Below are 20,446 nucleotides of genomic sequence, written 5' to 3'. Positions count from 1 at the left end.
CATACATTCTTCATTTTTATCTTTAAAAGGAATTATGCCAGGCACTTTCACGTCGGGTTCCGCTCACAAAATAGGCATTATCATCACCATTTCTAGATGAACTCAGGGGGGCTGACGACCTGCTCAGACCACTTTAAAAGGAAAAAAACAAGGAGATGGACCCAGATTTTCTTACTCCAAGACAGAGCCTTCCCTTCACTGCTGCCACCAAGTGCAAATATGCAAAAAAAAAAAAAAAAAAAAAAAAAAAATCCAACACTATGAACCAAGGCAAAAAATTTCTTTTAGTTTTGAAATCTAACCAGCAAAGTGCAGGTACAAAAATGCACTTCATAATACTCTACATTCTATCCTAGATCCTTCAGTCTTTAATTTCCAAATCGTGCCATCTAGCTTTGGAATAACAGGCAAAACACCACTCTGAGAAGGAATGGAGATGCACAGAATAGCGAAGGAAGAACAATGGAAGCACAGCACCTGTCAGAAGAAAAGCATCCCCGAATCCCCGACCCCTGCGACCAGGGAGCAGTGACTTCAAGAGCCACACCAGTTAAAACCAGCTCAGGAAACCAGACACACACCGGGACAAGCACTCTCCTTTCTGGGAAAGCAAACCCTTTCAGACCGTACTAAACCTGCTGTGTATAGAGAAACTCCTTGGTTCATTTTCACCCTGATTTTATATAATAAGGAACAAGCCTAAGTTATTTTCTTCCTCTCCAAACCTGTATTTCTACTTGGTAATTTTGCTACTCTCCCTGTCCCATTTTTAGTAGGTTTTATCTCCCCAGATACACTCTCAGAAGCAGGGACCATGACTGTCCTCTTTTAGATCACCCAAATAAAAACTATTTGGATGATGCAAAGCATTACTTTGCATAAAATAAGAATTTAAAAATGTTTATTACACTCACCATTTTGCTGAGATGAATATTTTAATTCTAAGTAACTAAAAATCATGGAACATAGTAGACACACAAAAAATATTCCCTAGTGGAATTAAAATAGAGTGTTAGAAAACACATTTTTCATCAGTATGAGAAATCTCACCTCTTCCCTCTGACTGGCGTTGACCATCAGCCTGGTTTTTCTTGTCTTAGGAGCAGCCCAGGGTCTAGGAGTAGACACTGGAAAGAAATGCTTTAAAGTTATCAAGGACGCATCTGCTCATGTAGTAACACAGCGTAGCATCTGATATTATAAATTTTCACTACCCTATAAATAGAAAGGAATATGAATTCACACTGAGATACTTTGCTTAATATTTAAGATCAACTTTAACATTTGAACAATAAATGCATTCTTTTGCCACAAAACTGGAAATTTACAGCCCTTTCTTTCAAAATTTATTCTGGGATTTCAATATTTAATAATATTATTTACATACATGAATGCTGGTAGATTTTTTATCACTGTATAAAAATCAAAAATTATATCAATATGTTTCAATTCTTAAAATTCCAAGAAAAACTAAACTTATTTTGGTAGAGACAAAAAGCACATTTTATATGTAGCATTTAAATATTCCAAAATTATAGTAAACAGCATTTGTATTTGGAACAAGGTCCTGTGTTTTCTAGAAAATGTTACTATTTTTCTTTTGTGAATGTTTATGAACAGGCTGCTAACTTGGGTGCTCAGACTCCTTGGCATGACATACGGAGGTCTGGTCTCATGATTGCAACAGATCCATGATGACCAGATGGATGATGGAGATTTCCAGTGGTTGGGGCGTCTCCTCACACTGATCTATTAGAAAACACAGAACACTTGCTAATGGCGGGAAGAAATGTTTTGACAACAGATACTCTTCCGAGCCCATCACAGAACCTCCCTATGTCACCTGCACACCTATGCGCTCTCAAGAGTGAGAACCATTGTTTTGGAGTTTTTTTGTTCCTTCTATCTCTAATTTAAAACCTTCATTCAGATGTCCCAGTGTCTGTGTCTGCTCAAAAAGATCCACAGTCTGTGTGTTCCCAGGATTTAAGTCCCGTTTACATATATAAATGGGCAGGTCAGAGTGAACAGCCATAAGCCATTCATTCCGCAATGACCAGATCCAAACTGTCCCTCCTTTGTCCCTCCTTGCTCCCTTACACTGGAGAGCACTGGCCCCTTGCCCTAAATTCCCAGCTGGAGGAGCTTTCTCAGCAGGCTTCCCACACCACCCCGCCCTTCGCCCTTTGGGAGCTCTGCGTGCACATGAAAAAGCGACAGGCCCTTTTGCTCCAACACACCTCACCACAATTTGCCCTTGAATTTTTCTGTTCTAAAAAACAAAAAGTTAATTTACTAAGAATGTTTAAATCTTCTCTGGAAGTCAACTTTTTGTGTTAATGGATTAAGTGCCCAAATTATGGAAGAAATCTGCAAGTTTGAGCAAAACGTCTTTAGACATTTTTATGGAAACAGCACATAACAATATCTGGGGTAATGTGAAAGATGACATTTTCTATAAAACCCAGAACATAGGTTGGGGAAGAGAGTCTAGAATATTCATGCAAGATATTAACATGAATGCATAGCTAATAAAAGATGATGCTCACCTAAACATACTTTGCCTTAGCATTTTGCCCAAAGGAAAAGCTGTGACTATCAGCCGGTCATGTTCACTGTCTGGCATGGCCTACACTGGTACCTGGCACGGGGAACATCTAATAAATACTTATGCGAGAATCTGAGGGCGCTTCGCTCACCCTGAAGCGCTACAGACCTCAGAGAAGGTGGCATCCGTCTCCCAAGCCTATGAAGCTCTTCCATGGGCTACTCGATCCAACGCATTCATCTGAAAGCATCGCAAGCCACCCAGTGGTGTTGGTTAGAGTTTCATTCACTTTCCCACCACTGGCGTCTCCTACATGCTTACCAGCTATGCTTCCATGAGCGTCCATGATACTGTTGGGATGAAACCCACTGTGGGATACGAGCGGTGTTATAGGCCTCCACAAAGTAAATTTAACTTACAAAATTTCTTGCAGCCCTACTTTAAAATCTCATGTTCTCAAACCTCAAACACTTTTTGGGAACACTAGATTTTCATCCCTCAGCTATTTATCGCATGTCTTTGTGCACAGTACTTAGCAAGGAGGAAATGCCCAACATTTATTGAAATGAATTTCTTCACTCTGGTGAGAGAGGCAGCCCAGGTACTGAGGGAAAAAGTGTGCAGTTTTTTCTCACCCTGAGATTTGGATCTTGATTATTGCTGTCACGGACGTTAGTTCACTAAAGGAAATATCAACCATATAAGCACGATTTTACAGCGCCTATTTATTTAAAAAATTATATTGAAATCCACATAGTTTCAAAAAGACACTTCGAAAATCTCGTAAAAACACCCCACCTGTAACGTTAAACTAACTGGAAGGCAGATTATATCACTACTTCCCAGGGCTCAGTTAAAAAGTGAAAACACTTATCAAAATCCAGAAGAAACAAATAGGAAAAATACAAACTTTTAAATTTTATATTCTGGAGCTTTTGTTGGATTTCTGTTCCACAAGCTTCTTCCTGAATCAGCTTCCAAAACTATTCAAAGGGGCTCACGTTCTTCAAGGGTCCACATTTGGCCAACTCCCTTGGCAACTCTGTAATCTTATTTTCAGAGAGAACAATAATTGTATTTCAATGATATTTTAGTGACAAATTATAAGTCAGCAGATAATTAGGAATTTAAAATCCCATTTCTAAGCATCGAGAGTATAACATGTGGATACCTTACAGGTATCTGATTAGGAAAGTGTTATTTTCAACAGTAATTGACCCCAAAAGAGTAATACCTTTGAAAGTCTCTGTCCTTAAATTCCAGGGGTTCATTTGTATTTAAAAATTAAAGGGAACAATTTGAAGGGAAGTAAACTGGACTTTTTTTTTTTTTCTTTCTCCTCTTTCTCCTCTTCCTTCTATCCTCAATAGTAGTAGCTAGGAGTTAATGTAAGGGCACTTCTTTGGAAGATGCTGGTGGAGCATAGGAGAGCATTAGGGACAAAAAGGAGAAAGAGGGGAAGAGTAGCCTTGAGGACAGTGAGAGGAAGTAGATAGAGATAACTGTCTTTTACAATTCAATTTCTAATTTTATCTCCCTTTGACGGGGAGACTTTAGAATTACCATACACTATAAACCAATTGTCACTTAGGAATATGCTGCTATGGTAATAAATGATGGCATCAGGATTCTCACCTCTTCTAAATATCATTTCATCTCTTAGAAATTGGGAGGACATGGCACACTGATAAGGCATGTTTTAGTAAGTATAACTAGATATATGGAGCAGCTTTTTAAAAGGACGACAGCCCAGAAAAACTAATTAACCCAGGGATTTTTAACTCGGGGGTGGAATTTCCCGTGTTCAGTTCAAGGACAATAAAATCAGGAAGCAAAGGGCTCTAAAAAGATGGGGGATTTTTTTTTTTTTTTTTTGATGATGATGCAAATGTAACTGACGTCAGCACAAATCAGACAATGTTTTGTCTCCAATTTCTAAAGCAATTCCTCACTATGTGAGGTCGTTCTCGGGGGCGGCTGCGGTGCCCCCCCCAGGTAGGTTCCCTCCCTCCCTGGGCAGGAAGAACTTGCACCCCCACGGCTGTGCCTGGGGCTGTGCTCACAACAGAATGGCGCTGAAACGAGAGGGACGCCTGTCGTGTCGTGCCGGTCTTCACGAGCGCCTGCGAGGGTACGGAAAGCAGACCCTCAGCAAGTGCAGGGGTGTGGGGGGCATGACGTTGGGGTGTCCCCTCCTGTCCGGCTTTCCGCGTTTCACACGTCCCTGAGGGGCTGCCAGGGTCTGGCACTGCTCCCACCTACCGAGGGCAGAGGGGCTGCGGGGCCCGGGCCCCCCATTCCTGGGTCGTTATGACGATGAAGCACGTTTGAGAGGAGACACAGACCACCGCGGCGGCGGGAACGCCTGCCCAGGCTTCCTCAGCCCGCTCCCACTCGCCCGAGGTCCTACTGGGAAGCACCAGGGCGCGCGGGGGGGGGGGGGACTCGGGGAGGGAGCGGGGCGCACGCGCGTGTGACGGGGGCACGTCCGGGCGCGATGCGCGGCGTGGGGCGCTGCGCGTGGTGCGGGCGCAGGAGCGCTGCGCAGGGCGGCGCCGCGTGGGGGGCACGCAGGGGTGCGGTGAAATGTGGGTATTTGCGGTGCGTGGATGCAGGGCGGGGCGCGGAGGGGTAGGTGCAGGCGGGGAAGCGCTGCAGGGCTGGCGCTGCGTGGGGGGCACGCAGGGGTGCGGTGAAATGTGGGTATTTGCGGTGCGTGGATGCAGGGCGGGGCGGGGAGGGGCGCGGAGGGGTAGGTGCAGGCGGGGAAGCGCTGCAGGGCGGGCGCTGCGTGGGGTGCCTAGGGGAGCGGTGCGGGGGGGCGGCAGTGCGCGAGGCGGCGCTGAGTGGCGTGCGTGCAGGGGGAGGGGAGGTGGGCTTGTTTGAGGTGCGTGGGGTGCCTGGGGGGGCGGTGCGGGGGCGGCTGTACGCGGGGTGGCGCCGCGTGGGGAGCATGGGGGGCGCTGAGGTGGGGGTGCACGCGGGGCGCCTGGCGGGGCGCGCGGGGTGGGGGTCGCGGGGGCGCCTGTTCACCCCCAGGAGCAAGCTGCAGGGCAGGAAAGAAAAGTTGCGGTCAGCCTGTGGTTCAGTAGCGGGGAGACAAAGGCGACAACAAATGACAAGTAAACATCCAGCCACAGGAAGCCATTAAGGAGAGTGGGCGCTAATGAGCGCGCAGCGGGGACCCGCCGAGGAAACGCCGCGGGCCCCCGACCCGCCCGGAGCCCCGCTGGCAGGCCGTAAACCTGCTGTGCTCTTCTGTCCCCCTCTCCAGTTGTGTCATTCGAAGCCGCAATTACTGGCATCCCAATAAGAAGACTCCAGGGGTAAAAAGAGAAAATTGGGATTCTGTGATTTCGCACATTGTCACGTCTTCCCTTAACTAGCCGCGTGTGAACACGAAGATGTGAGTACCAAGCCACTTCCCAAGGAGCCTTGTGAGATAGTTTCTCGTAAAAATCAACTCTAATGAATAACCAAATGTTCCTTTGTGCTCCCTTAAATTTTAAACTATTAAGAAATTTGTTTTCACGGAGCAGTGGTTTGTCAAGCAAGGGCTCACGGCCTCGCTGTGACTTGGTGTCTGGACTATTTAAGATCCTCATAGCTGGCGCTCATTTTTGGAGAAACAGTTCTTTCTCCGGATGGCTGGATCGAGGTTTCACAAATACCCTGGGGCAGGTGGTGCGGTTCGCGCGCGGTCCCGGAACATCCTCCGCGGACGCCCGGCCCGCGGCCACCCCCTCGGTCGAGGCCCCGGCGGCAGCGACAGCCAGAGGCCCTCCCGGCCAACGCGGTGAGGCCCGGCCGCGTCCACCCCGGGCCGGCGGATCCACAGGTACCAGACCACACACAGAGATGGGCTTAGAAACTTAAGGGAGCCATGCAAAGGCACTTCCAACAGAATCTGCCTTTTAAACTTGTTCACACTTAAACATTTGAGAAAGTGAGTGGGAAAGTGGTTTAGGGTAAATTTCATTTCAGTAAGCCTATTTTAGATGCTTGGGCGAACAAGTATTGCTAAGCATTACCCAAGACTTGGAAATTGTTTCTTTATGATTTCTTTATATGCAGTGTTCCCTTTCGGAGAAAAAGAGAATATATATGATCATAACATATCTTTACAGATAACATATGACAGTGTAAACACTGATGAAGTTTAAGGAGACAAGCAAATCACTTAAATAATCCCAAAAGAAACTGTAGTGCACCGTGGCATCTCCCCACTGAGGCGGTCCTGTCTTCTACTTTGTGCCTTGCCATCTCTGTGACTTTGTTTCTTGGTGAAAGTTCAAATATATTCTCATTGTTATATTTCTTGTGTTGTGCCCTGAATATCAAGTTAGAATAGCTTGATTAAGCTTTAATAATGGTATCACCCTATCCCATTGATTCTAACTGAGCTAGGAACACTTGAATTCAGAATAGAATGTATGTGTTCTATATTTATGTATATATTCTATTCATTATTTTTAGTTTTGAACCAACATTTCTGATCCTGACACTACAACGTCTCCATAAAATGAGTTGGATTAGATGGCACCTTCAGTCCCTTCTGAATCTAAAATTTTAAATTTCTTCATAATTTTTTAAAAAATATCATGTTAATATATGTCCATGTTTTTTTAAAATCACGTTGTTCAGAAGGGTTTAAAATAAAAACAACTAACTTCTGTTTCAGCCTACTGCACCCCAAGCCAGCTTCCCAGAAATTTCAACTTGACCCACTTCCGTTAGTAATTATGTTTGTATAAGCCTAGTCACAAATAGAATAGCCACCACCCCGGAAAAAGATTTGCAGCCTTCTGCTCTCTCTCTCTCTCTCTTTTTCTTTAGATGTATAGAAAGTGTGTTTACGGTTCTCCTTTCCCTTTCATTGTGAGGGAGTCACACCTCTCAGAAGAATGGAGGCATCCAGGGAGAATTTTCCTTATGCAAACCTTGAGTCTCCTAGAAGATTTACCTTTTTCTTGAGTCATAGCTCCCTTGCATTGATTTCCCAGAATGTGCAGCACCAGACCCACAGGGGTCTCCCCAAGACCCCTAACTTTACACCTTACTATTTTTCTAGTGCTCACGGTTGACTGAGAGGCAGCTTCACGTCAAGGAACCATAGTGGCAATGAGAATCTAATTGCTGTGGGCAATTGTAAACTTCAGGAGTCATGAATTGTAATATCTACACACCAGGTACGCCAGATTTGTTCATCAAATTAGGCCCTTTCTTTCAAATCAATATTTTGGGGGAATATTTCCCTTATGAAAACAGAAATCTATAAATATAAAATTGTCTTAGAGATATTTTTAGACCATGAAAAGTTATCCAAGATTGCTTTGGCTATTTGGAGTCTTTTGTAGTTCCATACACATTTTAGGATTGTTCTATTTCTGCAAAAAATGTCTTTGGAATTTTGATAGAGACTGCATTGAATCTGTAGATTGCTTTGGGTTATGTGGACATTTTAGCAATATTCTTCCAATCCATGAGCATGGAATAGCTTCCCATTTATTTGTGTCTTCTTCAGTTTCTTTCATTAATGCCTCATAGTTTTCAATATACATGTCTTTCACCACCTTAGTTAAATTTATTACTAAGTTTTTTATCCTTTTTGATGAAATTGGAAATGAGATTATTTTCTTAATTTCTCTGAGAACTCGTTATTAGTGTATAGGAATGCAACAGATTTTTGTGCATTGATTTTGTCTCCTGCAACTTTACTGAATTCTTTTATTAGTCCTAAGAGTCTTTTGGTGGAGTTTTTAGGTTTTATATATATAATATTATGTCATCTCCAAATAGTGACAGTTTTATTTCCTCCTTTCCAATTTGGATGCCTCTTATTTCTTTTTCTTGCCTCATTGCTCTGTCTAGGACTTCTAATATGGTGTTGAATAAAAATGGCAAGAGTTGGCATCCTTGTCTTGTTCAGATCTTAGAGAGAAAGCCTTCAACTCTTCATAGAGTATGATTTGGCTGTGGCTTGTTCTAGAAAGCTTTTATTATATTGAGAAATGTCCCTTCTATACCCACTTGTTCGGAGTTTTTATCATAAATGGATGTTTAGTTTTTGTCAAATGCTTTTTTTGCATCTTTTGAGACGCTCATGTGATTTTTATCCTTTACTTTGTTAATGCGGTGTATCACATTGATTGATGTGCAGATGCTGAACCATCCTTGCATCCCTGGGAGAAATCCCACTTGATTACAGGGTATGATCCTTCTAATGTATTGTTGAATTTAATTTGCTAATATTTTATTGAGGATTTTTGCATATATTTTCATCAGAGATATTGGCCTGTAAGTTTCTTTCCTTGTGGCCTCCTTGTCTGGTATTGATATCAAGGTACTGCTGGCCTGGGAAAATTAGTTTGGAAGAGTTCCTTCTCCTTCTAGTTTTCAGAAGAGTTTGAGAAGGGTTGGTATTAATTCTTCTTTGAACATTTGATAGAAATCACCAGTGAAGCCATCTGGTCCTGGATTTTGTTGAGAGGTTTTTGTTTTGTTTTGTTTTTTAAGATTTTATTTATTTATTTGACAGAGAGAGACACAGCAAGAGCAGGAACACAAGCAGGGGGAGTGGGAGAGGGAGAAGCAGGCTTCCCGCCGAGCAGGGAGCCCGATGCGGGACTTGATCCCAGGACCCTGGGATCATGACCTGAGCCGAAGGCAGACGCTTAACGACGGAGCCACCCAGGCACCCCCGGGAGGTTTTTGAGTAATGATTCGATCTTCTTACTAGTAATCAGTCTGTTCAGATTTTCTGTCTTATCATGATTCAGTCTCAGTAGTTTGTATATTTCTAGGAATTCATCCATTTCTTCTAGGTTAACCAATTTATTGGAGTATAATTGTTCATAGTAGCCTCTTATGATGCTTTGTGTTTCAGTTGTAACTTCTCTTTCATTTCTAATTTTACTTGAGTCCTCTCTCAAATAAATAAATTTATTTATATTTTTTGCCAACTTTATCTTTTTCAAAGAACCAGCTCTTCATTTCATTGATCTTTTCTACATGTTCATTTTTTACTTGTACGAGAACCATGTTTTTAACTTTTTGAAAATTATACTTGAAGGGCTTAGTAAACATTAATTGCTGCTCATTCATATCCAAGATAAATATGGATTGCAGTATTCTTTGTGATGCAAATATTTATGGAAATAATAAAGTGAAATAATGTAGCTAACAACTAGAAAAATTAAAATTACTTATTTTGTATTTGTGTAATATTAATAAAAGACACTCAAAAATATTTAGTGAGGGAATAAGGAAAGTGCTTGCATTTCCACTCTCTCATGTGTTCAACATAATTACGATAATTTAAAAATATTTAAAGATCCTTATTTAAAAAATGTACTGGTAGGGGAGCCTGGGTGACTCAGTCAGTTAAGTGTCTGACTCTTGGTTTTGGCTCAGGTCAGGATCCCAGGGTCATTAGACTGAGCCCAGCATCAGGCTCCATGCTCAGGGAGTCTGCTTGAGATTCTTTCCCTCTGCCCCACCCCCTACTCACACGTGTGTTCTCTCCATCTCTCTAAAAGAAATAAATAAATCTTTTAAAAAATGTACTGGTACAAGTAAATAGAGGAATAAAACTGGGGGAAAAGAATCTCCTACCTTTCAGTTTAAACACTTGAAAAATAAGCACCATGGTATATGAAAAGCACATGAGTTTTGGAGTCCATCTAACTTGGGCTCAGATCAGCACACAGCTTTGGGCAAGTTGCTTAACCCCTCAAACCCTCAGTTTTTCCAGCGGAAACTAGACTTAGTGAAAATAGCTTCCTCCCAAGCTTGTTCTGATGGCAGGCCGCTATCTGTGATAAGCCTGGAGCAGTCTGGCACGCAGGAGGAAATCAATGCATATTAAATAATACTTTTGTACCCCATGAGTCTTGAAGTTTTATCTGCTAGTTGTATCAACTGAGAACTAATTATATGGAGGAACTACCACTATGTGCAAAATAGTTTAAAAATCTTAACTTTTATCTATTTCATGAATGAACTGGGCTATTAATATGCTAAAGATATGCTGCTCAGGTTAATAAAAATGATGCAAACCAATAACCACTTAGCCATTAACGTCTTTACTACGTACTGACATCACACTTTTTACTGGTGTTAATGGAATAAATGGAATAAATTGCATGCATTCAGTATTTATTGCTGTGTAACACATTATCCCAGCAGTAGCTGATTAAAACAGCACACATTCATGACCTCACAGTGTCTGTGAGTCAGAAGTCTAGAAATGGATTAGCTGGGTATTCTGCTCACAGTCTCAAGGTTGCAGTCAAGGTGTTGGCCGGGCTGCATCCTCAGCTGGAGGTCTGACCGGGGAAGCATGAGCATCCCTACTCACGAGGATGTTGGCAGCACTCAATTCCTTTTGTTACAGGATTTATGGCGGCTAGCTTCTTCAGAGTCAACAAAGGGAGAGAGCAGGATGGAGTCTTATATGATGGTTCATGATCCCCAGAGTGGCATCCTTCACTGTTGCCATATGCCATTGGTTAGGAACAAGTCACAGGTCCTACTTTGTGATTCAGAGTTGGGGATTACACAAAGGCATAAATACTGGGAGGCAAGAATCGTGGGGACCACCTTGGGGTCTGTCTGCCACCATTGCCTTCTGTCCCCTGTGTTCATGGGCCTAACACGTGCAACAGACACTCAGCCCCTCCCAAGGTTCCCAAGATTCTCTTCTCTTCATAACAGCTCAGAGTTCAAAATGTCATTATCAAAATCAGGTCAAAGTTCAGAGAAGGTTCCTGGTATAATCACTAGGTTCAGTTCCTGGGACACAATTTCTGCCAATCTATGGTCCTATGAAACCAATGAGAAGAGTTACTTGCTCCCAACACACTGAGCATGCACTGGGGGGACAGGCAGGTGACAACAACCACAGAGAGTTCTGCTCCAAAGAAGAGAGAAATGGAAAGTCTAAAGGAGTCTCTGAATCCAAAAGGGCAAGGTTGGAAGTTCCTCTATGAGGTTTCAAGGCCTGGGAATAATTCTCACAGCTTCACCCTCTGGGCTCTTGGTTCTGCTTTCTGAGTCTTCCTTGGTTTGAAACAAAAGGTGGTGCTTGTTTGCAGCTGAGCCGCTTTCTCAACCTGTTTCCTGACAGTAGAATTTAGGGGTTCAGATGGTCTCCTTTCATTTTGTACTTTCTTCGTTCCTTTTTACCCAAGCTGACAGGTTTCTGCAGAAGCAATTTTCTCCAACTTTGTGTGTCTCCCATGGATTTCGATGGGACTCATTCCACGAAACAAAGACCTCACCCACAGATCTTTTTGAGATCTCTACCACTGGATCCTGCCGAGATGACCCTGGGCCAATGCCCTGAAACTCCTTAGAGGCTCCAGAATTGATTGACAGGATCTGAGCCTCACCCTTAATCTTTTGAAAAGGTCCTTGTGTGACTGGAGTCCCTGACCTTGGGATCTTTGTGAGGCATCTTTTAAGGTTGTGCAGTCATGTCTTCGGCTTCTTCTCTTGACCATAATGTCTTCATTTTTGTATCTTTTGCCTTCTAGAGAGGTTGACACTCTGATTTCAGACTTCTGCACTCCAGAGCTGTGAGGGAATAAATTCTGTCGACCATTCCATTTGTGGTCACTTACTGTGAGCCTCGGAGCCAATGCAGTGAGCTATAGGATGCATGCATTGCTTCTCCCTCCAGTGTTGTGTGAACTCCACTGTTTAACAATCTAGAGTCCCACAGAGCCATGCACCTGGGGTTCCATCAGCTGACTATGGGATCATCTTTACTTCCACTAAAAGATCACGTATATATCTCTGTTTTCTTACCCTTCACATTTTAGAGATTATGCTTATGTGCCTCTGCCCCTTCCTGGGCTGAGCTCCTGTCACCAAACTTCCAGAGCTCAGCTCCCAGCCCTGGTGTTTTCTAGTTGGGTTTCTGGGAAGCTCCATGACCTCTCCATGTTTCATGTTTCTCATCTGTGGATGGGAAGGGCCACAACAGAGCCTACCAACCTGATTGAGCTGTGAGGGTCGAGCTGTGAGGGACAACTGAAGAGGTGCATGCCCCATGGGCTGCTCCCTGGGTGATCTGCAGGGGCAGGTGCTCATTGTTGTTACATTGTATCCTGACTACTGGTGCCGCGGATACAAACACATGTTGAATGAGTTATGATTTGATGCCATGTCCTAAACACTCATTTAGGTTTGGTATTACAAAAAAAAAAAAAAAAAAGCCATGAATTTGTGTGTGTGTGTTTCACATTCCTTCAGATCATAGGTATAAATTTAAAACAACAATTTATGAGGCCCTTTTCTACTCTAGAAATCTAAGAAGTAAATCTTCAGCTTCCAGAAGCTGAAGGGAATGAAACAAGCTGGATAGTCAGGTTGCCTAGGTAACAGGATTTAAAAATAAAGTTTAAAACATTGCATTCATTTTTCATTTGATATTTCCAAGAATGCATCAGCTACTTGCTATGCCTTTTGCTTTTTCAGTGTGTATCATTATAGTCAGTTTTATAAAAATAAACTGGTAAGATTCAATTATTAACTCTTTACCTAGCTCTTTGTCTCTTGTATTTCTAAAAATAATTAAAGGGAACACCTACCAAGTACAAGGCACTCTGCCGGGTTCTACTTTCATTACTTAATTCAGCAACTATGTATTGAAGATGTTTTAAGTCAAACCCTGGTCTGTGCTCTGGCCAATTTACTAGAACCTTGCAAAGTGGATATTTCTTTTTCTGGGGGAGAAGACAGACACACAGCTAAGAAACGAGGTCGGATGTCGCGGGGAGCCCACCGAGGCTCGCAGGACTGCTGCTGCGTGGGGCGGTCTCCCACAGGAACCGTGGACAGCTGTACTGGATGCACCTGTTGCTGACTTCGGTACTTTGATTTTGTAATTCTGTTGTGTGTGCCTTTCTATGTAATGAAAGTTTTATACAGTTATTAAAGTTACATTATTACATCTTATTAACTACCTTGATCCAACTAATTTCCATTCAGTAAATTTTCATTGATTGTTTATGTGCCAGCCCATGTCAGGGATTTTTAGTTTGGCTCCTTTGATAGTAAAATAGTAATAACTCAAGTGACTATAATTTAAATTTACTAGTGGAGCTGAATGTTTTTATGCAGAAATCCATTATTTCTGTTCCCTCCTGTCTGATTCTTGCCCCGGCTCTGCCCTGTGCCATCTGGAAAGAGGACGTAAAATATGCCCTCTGAAAAGCTTAATATAATCTGTAAACATAAGGGCTGTTGTGTGGAACTGTTAGTACCCGTTGAGTATTTGTTTAGCAAATTATTGGTTATGTATTCATTAATAGCAATCCATATGCATTCTGGATGCAAACTTTCATCATGTTTCCACATTTATTGTTTTTGGATTTCATTGTCTTATAACATGAAGTTTTATTTCATTGTATATAAAGGCTTTTACAGTGTTTCTGGGTTAAACCTAACTGCTGTGTCTCTGATTTTATCATTTCTGCCCAAGAGGCAAAAATTAACTTCTCCTCCATCACCGAGATGAACAAATGGCTCTGGTAAGAAACAGTGTACCGTTCACTGTTCGCCCACGTGTAGCTGGGGGAGGCTGTAAAGCTTAAGCGCTAGGCATTTATTCTGTAGCACATCTCTTCTCCACTGGTTTGTTTTTCCAGGCTTGTTCTATATTAAACTTCCATAACTTGGGGCGCCTGGTGGCTCAGTTGGTTAAGCGGCTGACTCTTGATTTCGGCTCAGGTCATGATCTCAGGGTCATGAGATCGAGCCCCGCATGGGACTCCGTGCTCAGTGGAAAGTCTGCTTGAGATTCTCTCTCCCTCTCCCTCTGCCCCTTCCCCCCACACACTTTCTCTCTCTCAAATAAATAAATAAATCTTTAAAAATAAATAAATAAACATCCGTAATTTGGATTTCTTCCTGCAATTGATTCCTGTGTCCTACCTACAACAATTCCACGGGGATCATTATAATTGTATAATACCTTACCAACCCACACTTGACTAAGAGAATGGTGAGCCTTCTTACCCAGACCAGAGAGGGGAGAGGGCGAGGAACAGGAGACAGCCCAGGCCGTGAACCCGTCCAGCGGCGCTGCACACCCAGGGCCTTGAACCCACTCCACGTTGTACCAAGCCCTGAGCATCTCCCGCGTCGGCCCTACAGCCCTGCTGCTCTGGTCTTCTCCAGCCTCTGCTGACTGGTTTTCTGCAGCTGGTCAGCTGCCGTGGCCTCTCTCCCACTTTGGTGATGGACGTGCTGCCCATCGTCCAGCCTCTACAGCTGGTCTGAGCGCGCTGGCCTCACCCTGCTTCCTGCTTTGTCAACTCCGACCGCCCCTTGGGGTCAGGTGGGAGGGAAGGGTGCTGCCCTCGGGGCTCACAGCTCTGCTGGCCCCTAACGGCTGTTCCTGTAAGTTCCAAGGATCTCAGGTGGAATGCATTTTAATGACATTAAACACCAAGATTCTTTCCTGCCAAAGGTCCATCAGGGACTCCATCCTTCAGCCTGGGGCGCATCTCTAGGGTGCTCCTGGGGTCCTGGTTGGCACTGGAGCTCCCATCACAGTTTCCACCGGAGTCTTGGCTCCCCCATGCCTCGTGGGCTCAGGCCTCTGAGGGCACGTGGATGTAGCCCCAGGCGACCCTGCTCAGAACCTTTCTGGATTCAAACACAGCGGAATATTTCTTGATGCGCAGCCAGGCGTCCGGGACCACAAATGACTCCCCTGCCCGTACTGGGGTGACAGCGCCAGGGTCTACACGGAAACAGCGCAGCTCGCTGGCCCTCAGACGGCCACCGTGACCATTTTAATTCTTGGATTCCAACCTGCCGTGGGCTTAGAGCTTGACAGAAATAAGAGTGTAAAAAATGTGTCTAATGACCATATTTTATAAGAAACACGACAAAAGAATCAGATAATTGACCAACTATGTCGACAATTAAACTTCTCCATAAAGTCCAGATGAATGTCTATCCTGCTTGCAAGGGACATGCCTGAGCTTACATGGATGCTTTTACACAACGGCCATGCAAAAGGCTGCAAGGTGGAAAGAAGTAGTGTTTAGGAGCTGGAATCTAGAGGCACCTGTCTGGGTTCAGTTCCAGCTCCGCCACATACGAGCTACATGACTTTAACAAAGTCACTCTGTCCTCCCTCGGTTTTCCTCCTCTGGGGACTGGGCTTAAAAACAGCAGTGCCTCGCTTCTGTGGTTTCCTCCAGAGCCAAGGCCGTTGATACGGACGAAGTACTGAGAGGTGGGCTGGTTGTGGTAAATCCTCTGTAAGTGCTTGCTACTACTGTGTTTTCTATCAATACGTCAGTAATTATGTTTATGCACTACATGCACTCTGTGACATGTATTTTGATTCTTTAAGGTCATTTGGCTTAGTTGCTGTTGTCAGCAAAGTTCCAAATGGTGGAAAGAGCTGGATCGTTAACCCGTATTTAGAAGAGATGTCACCACATGCCTCAGTGATGCACTCAGAGTTGATCTAGAACTTTCTTTGTAGTATGATTTTAAAAGACACACACATATACACAAATACATGCATATGCTACATCTCATGCACTCATTTGTGCAAAATCATACAGGTAGATTTAATGCCACTATGACGAGCAAAAAGCACTGTGCTGTGAGTAATGGAAATAATAAGGCTAGCATGCTGAAGTGGATTATCTCGTTTGATTCTGATTACTCTGTTGTGGGTAGAATGCAGTTTTTCATGGTATAGTCTTCTCCACTGGGTTCGAGTTCACAGGAAATTGTACCCTAGATTCCTTGACACAAAGCACCATTTTGATCAAATAATCAGTTATTGTTGGTGCTTTGTAAGCAAAGCCCACACAACCAATATTTGTTGTGCAAAGTGTATGTATGCAAAGTAGCAAATGAAATATAATTTTTGATTATTTTGAAAACTATTAAGTGATTTCTGGTACCAGAAATAATTATTTAATTATAATTATTTTCTATTACTAATACATATATATTTTTATTGATTATCTTTTTAAATTTCCTGAAGTATAATTATTAATAGAACAATGCCCACCGGAGAAAATGTTTGCTGAAAATAATTAATGATATCTTCCAAACCTACCAAAATCTACTAAATGCTAGTGGTTTTACTTATGTCTCAGTTCCTACTAAATTATTCACATTTAACAACATCCATTCATGACAAAAAACCCTCAGCAAAGTAGGCCTAGAGGGACCATAATTCAACATAATAAAGACAGAGATGAAAAAACCCACAGCCAACATCGTTAACTCAATGGTGAAAAACTGAGAGCTTTTCCTCTAAGGTCAGGAACAAGACAAGGATGTCCACTCTCACCACTTCTATTCAACACAGTACTGGAAGTCCTTGTCTTAGCAATCAGACAACAAAAAGAAATGAAAGGCATCCAAACTGGTAATGAAGAAGTAAAATTCTCACTCTTTGCAGATGACATGATACTATCTATAGAAAACCCTAAAGACTCCACCAAAAAACTACTAGAATGGATAAATGAATTCAGTAAAGCCACAGGATACAAAATCAATGTACAGAAATCTGTTGCTTTCCTATATACTAATAATGAAGCAGCAGAAAGTGAAATTAAGAAAATAATACCATTTACAATTGCCCCCAAAACAATAAAATATCTAGGAATAAACTTAACCAAAGAGGTGAAAGAACTGTACTCCAAAAACTACAAAACGCTGATGAAAAATATTCAAGATGATGTAAAGAAATTGGAAGACATTCCATGCTCATGGGTTGAAAGAACAAATATTGTTAAAATGTCTATACTACCCAAAGCAATCTACAGATTTAATGCAATCCTTATCAAAATACCAAAAGCATTTTTCACAGGACTAGAACAAACAATCCTAAAATTTGTATAGAACCATAAAAGACTCCAAATAGCCAAAGCAATCTTGAAAAGAAAAAAAAAAAAAAAAGGTGGAGGTATCACAATTACAGATTTCAAGTTATATTAAAGAATGGTAGTAATTAAAACAGTCTGATACTAGCATCAGAATAGACACATAGATCAATGGAATAGAATGGAAAACCCAGAAATAAACCAACAAATATATGGTCAATTAATCTTCAACAAAGTAAGAAAGAATGTCCAATGAGAAAAAGACAGACTTTTCAACAAATGGTGTTGGGAAAACTGGACAGCCACATGCAGAAGAATGAAACTGGACCACTTTCTTACACCATACACAAAAATAAACTCAAAATGGATTAAAGACCTAAATGTGAGACCTGAAACCATAAAAATCCTAGAAGAGAACACAGGCAGTAAAGTCTCTGACATTGGCTGTAGCAGCATTTTTCTAAACATGTCTCCTGAGGCTAGGGAAATAAAAGCAAAAATAAACTAATGGGATTACAACAAAATAAAAAGTCTCTGCACAACGAAGGAAACACAACTAAAAGGCAACCTACTGAATGGGAGAAGATATTTGCAAGTGACATATCCAGTAAAGGGTGAATATTCAAACTATATAAAGAACTGATACAACTCAATGTACAAAAAACAAATAATCCAATTAAAAAATGGGCATAAGAGGGGCGCCTGGGTGACTCAGTTGGTTAAGCACTGCCTTCAGCTCAGGTCATGATCCTAGGGTCCTGGGATTGAGTCCCTCATCAGGCTCCCTGCTCGGCAGGGGATCTGCTTCTCCCTCTCCCTCTGCCCCTTCCCCCTACTCATGCGCACACTCTCTCTCTCTCTCACTCAAATAAATAAATAAATCTTAAAAAAAATTAAAAATGGACAGAAGGGATGAACAGACATTTCTTCAAAGAAGATATCCAGATGGACAATAGACACATGAAAAGATGCTCAACGTCACTCATCATCAGGGAACTATAAATCAAAACCACAATGAGATATCACCTCACACCTGTCAGAACGGCTAAAATCAACAACCCAAGAAACAACAGGTGTTGGAGAGGATGTGGAGAAAAAGGATCCCTCCTGCGCCCTTGGTGGGAATGCAAACTGGTGCAGCCACTGTGGAAAACAATATGGAGGCTCCTCAGAAAGTTAAAAATAGAGCTACCCTATGATCCAGTAATTCCACTACTGGGTATTTACCCCCAAAATACAAAAACATTAATTTGAAGGGATACATGCACCCCTATGTTTACAGCAGCATTATCAACAATAGCCAAACTATGGAAGCAGCCCAAGTGTCCATTGATAGATGAATGGATAAAGAAGATGTGGTCTATATACAATGGAATATTACTCAGCCATAAAAAAGAATGACATCTCATCATTTGCACCTACATGGATAGAGCTAGAGAGTATAATGTTAAGTGAAATAAGTCAATCAGAGAAAGACAAATACCGTATGATTTAACTCATATGTGGAATTTAAGAAACAAAAGAAATGAGCAAAGGAAAAAAAGAAAGGAACCAAGAAACAGACAATTATAGAGAACAAATTGATGGTTACCAGATGGGAGGTGGGTGGGGGGACGGGGGAAATAGGGGATGGGAATTAAAGGATATACTTATGATGAAAAAAAAATAAAATAAATTTTAAAAAGTAAATATTCACATTTCTTATATTAAACTTCTCTAAGTTAACACTTTTATCTTGGTAATAACCAACTCTTGAGAGAGCAAGTTTACAGAGCTCTAATTCTGTAACAAAGGTGAGCTGATAATTTCAGAAATGGGAAAGATTATAACTATCCTCTTTAGGCTTAAAACAGGGGATCCTAAAATCCTAAATTAGGTTCCTTTCTGGGGGTGGAGGTTGGAAAATGCAGTATTCTGTAGACTGAGTCAGGCTGGGGTTAGTATCCTTTATGTGGGCTTCTGAGTACCAGCCATGCTAGGTTCTTCATGGCATGACCATCAAGCTCGTTCAGAGGAACCCTGACCTCAGCCCTTGGGAATCCATGGGCCAGGGCCTGTGCTCACTTTTCCTCTGTGCTTCTGTAGCTCTTTCCTCTAAACCAGAGACTTCTTGCTCTTCATGATGAACGCCATCCGCAGTATCCTATGGATGAGAAACATAAGTGCATACATGCTAATGGCCACTTGGAAAGAAAACAAAATGGGCTTTGAATTTCATGGCAAAGACAGCGGTGCCCAGAAAACACACTTGGAGGCCTGGTCTCGAAACACGAGGAAAGAAAATCTGCACCTTGGAGGCTTGAGGGAGGCTGGGGAGGTGCTGGGTGGGTAGGTACACCCGAGCTCCCACACAGCATGCAAATTCTTTGAATCACACCTCGTTTACTCTGCTAGTTCAACAGTCCGCTTGACGTTCATATCTGTTAATTTTCTTAAATATAAAAGTCTGGAGCTTCTAGATGAAGGAAAAATCGAAACCATAAAAAAGTAAAACCCAATGTAAGTGTAGCAATTGAGCGAATGTAGCACAGTAAACCCCAAACCACATAGCCTTTAAAATTCTGACTGCCTGCTGAGTCTCTGGCTCAGGAACTTCATGACGGAAATGCTGAATGGGAAATCAATAAAATGCACTATTGAGGTAATAACCCATTTTTAAAGCCCAACTAATTCAAATCAACATACATTTATTAAGAGCCTAAAATACATTCATAACTGCAATTAAGTAAGCAACAAAACAAACACGAAGCTTGCTGTTGTTTGAAAATCGTGTAAACTCCCCACGAGGAGGAGAGGGTACTGTCTTGAGTAAAACACTCCACTTTCTCAGTGTTATTCCTCTAACTGGAAAATACAAGTCCTTTCCTGAACTGATGGAAAACTGCCTCCTTCATCCTACTTCTTATAAAGCCCGTGAATCGGTTACCTTCTCCTACATCTTTATGTTCCTCCAGCATTAAATACAGTGTGATACTCAAAAAAATAGAAAAATCCCGAATTCACCAACTAACTCTACACCTTAAAGAAC

The 20,446-nt window shown here is 42.3% G+C and overlaps 2 long non-coding RNA genes across 4 annotated transcripts in view; one reads left to right on the top strand and one right to left on the bottom strand.

The window, feature by feature from the left end:
- Positions 1–1,135, bottom strand: part of LOC116634344 — a 34,677-nt gene extending 33,542 nt beyond the window's left edge. The window contains exon 1 of the long non-coding RNA XR_004299946.1: positions 1,051–1,135. This is a non-coding gene — a long non-coding RNA (uncharacterized LOC116634344). The remainder of the gene's footprint in view (positions 1–1,050) is intronic.
- Positions 1,136–4,530: 3,395 nt separating this feature from the next.
- Positions 4,531–14,266, top strand: LOC116634343. Of its 3 annotated transcripts, none has more exons than XR_004299944.1 (3): positions 4,531–4,679; positions 5,823–7,737; positions 11,740–14,266. It is a non-coding gene; the product is annotated as an uncharacterized LOC116634343 (long non-coding RNA). The 3 variants fall into 3 exon arrangements; XR_004299943.1 differs by lacking the exon at positions 4,531–4,679 and adding an exon at positions 5,118–5,149; XR_004299945.1 differs by lacking the exon at positions 4,531–4,679 and having other exon boundaries at positions 5,581–5,954; positions 7,620–7,737.
- The last annotated feature ends 6,180 nt before the right edge of the window (positions 14,267–20,446 follow it).

Source organism: Phoca vitulina, unplaced genomic scaffold, assembly GCF_004348235.1.
Source record: "Phoca vitulina isolate PV1807 unplaced genomic scaffold, GSC_HSeal_1.0 scaffold9, whole genome shotgun sequence".
NCBI lineage: Eukaryota > Metazoa > Chordata > Mammalia > Carnivora > Phocidae > Phoca > Phoca vitulina.
Note: the sequence above shows the minus strand (reverse complement) of the source record. Positions and strands in the feature narration are given on the sequence as shown.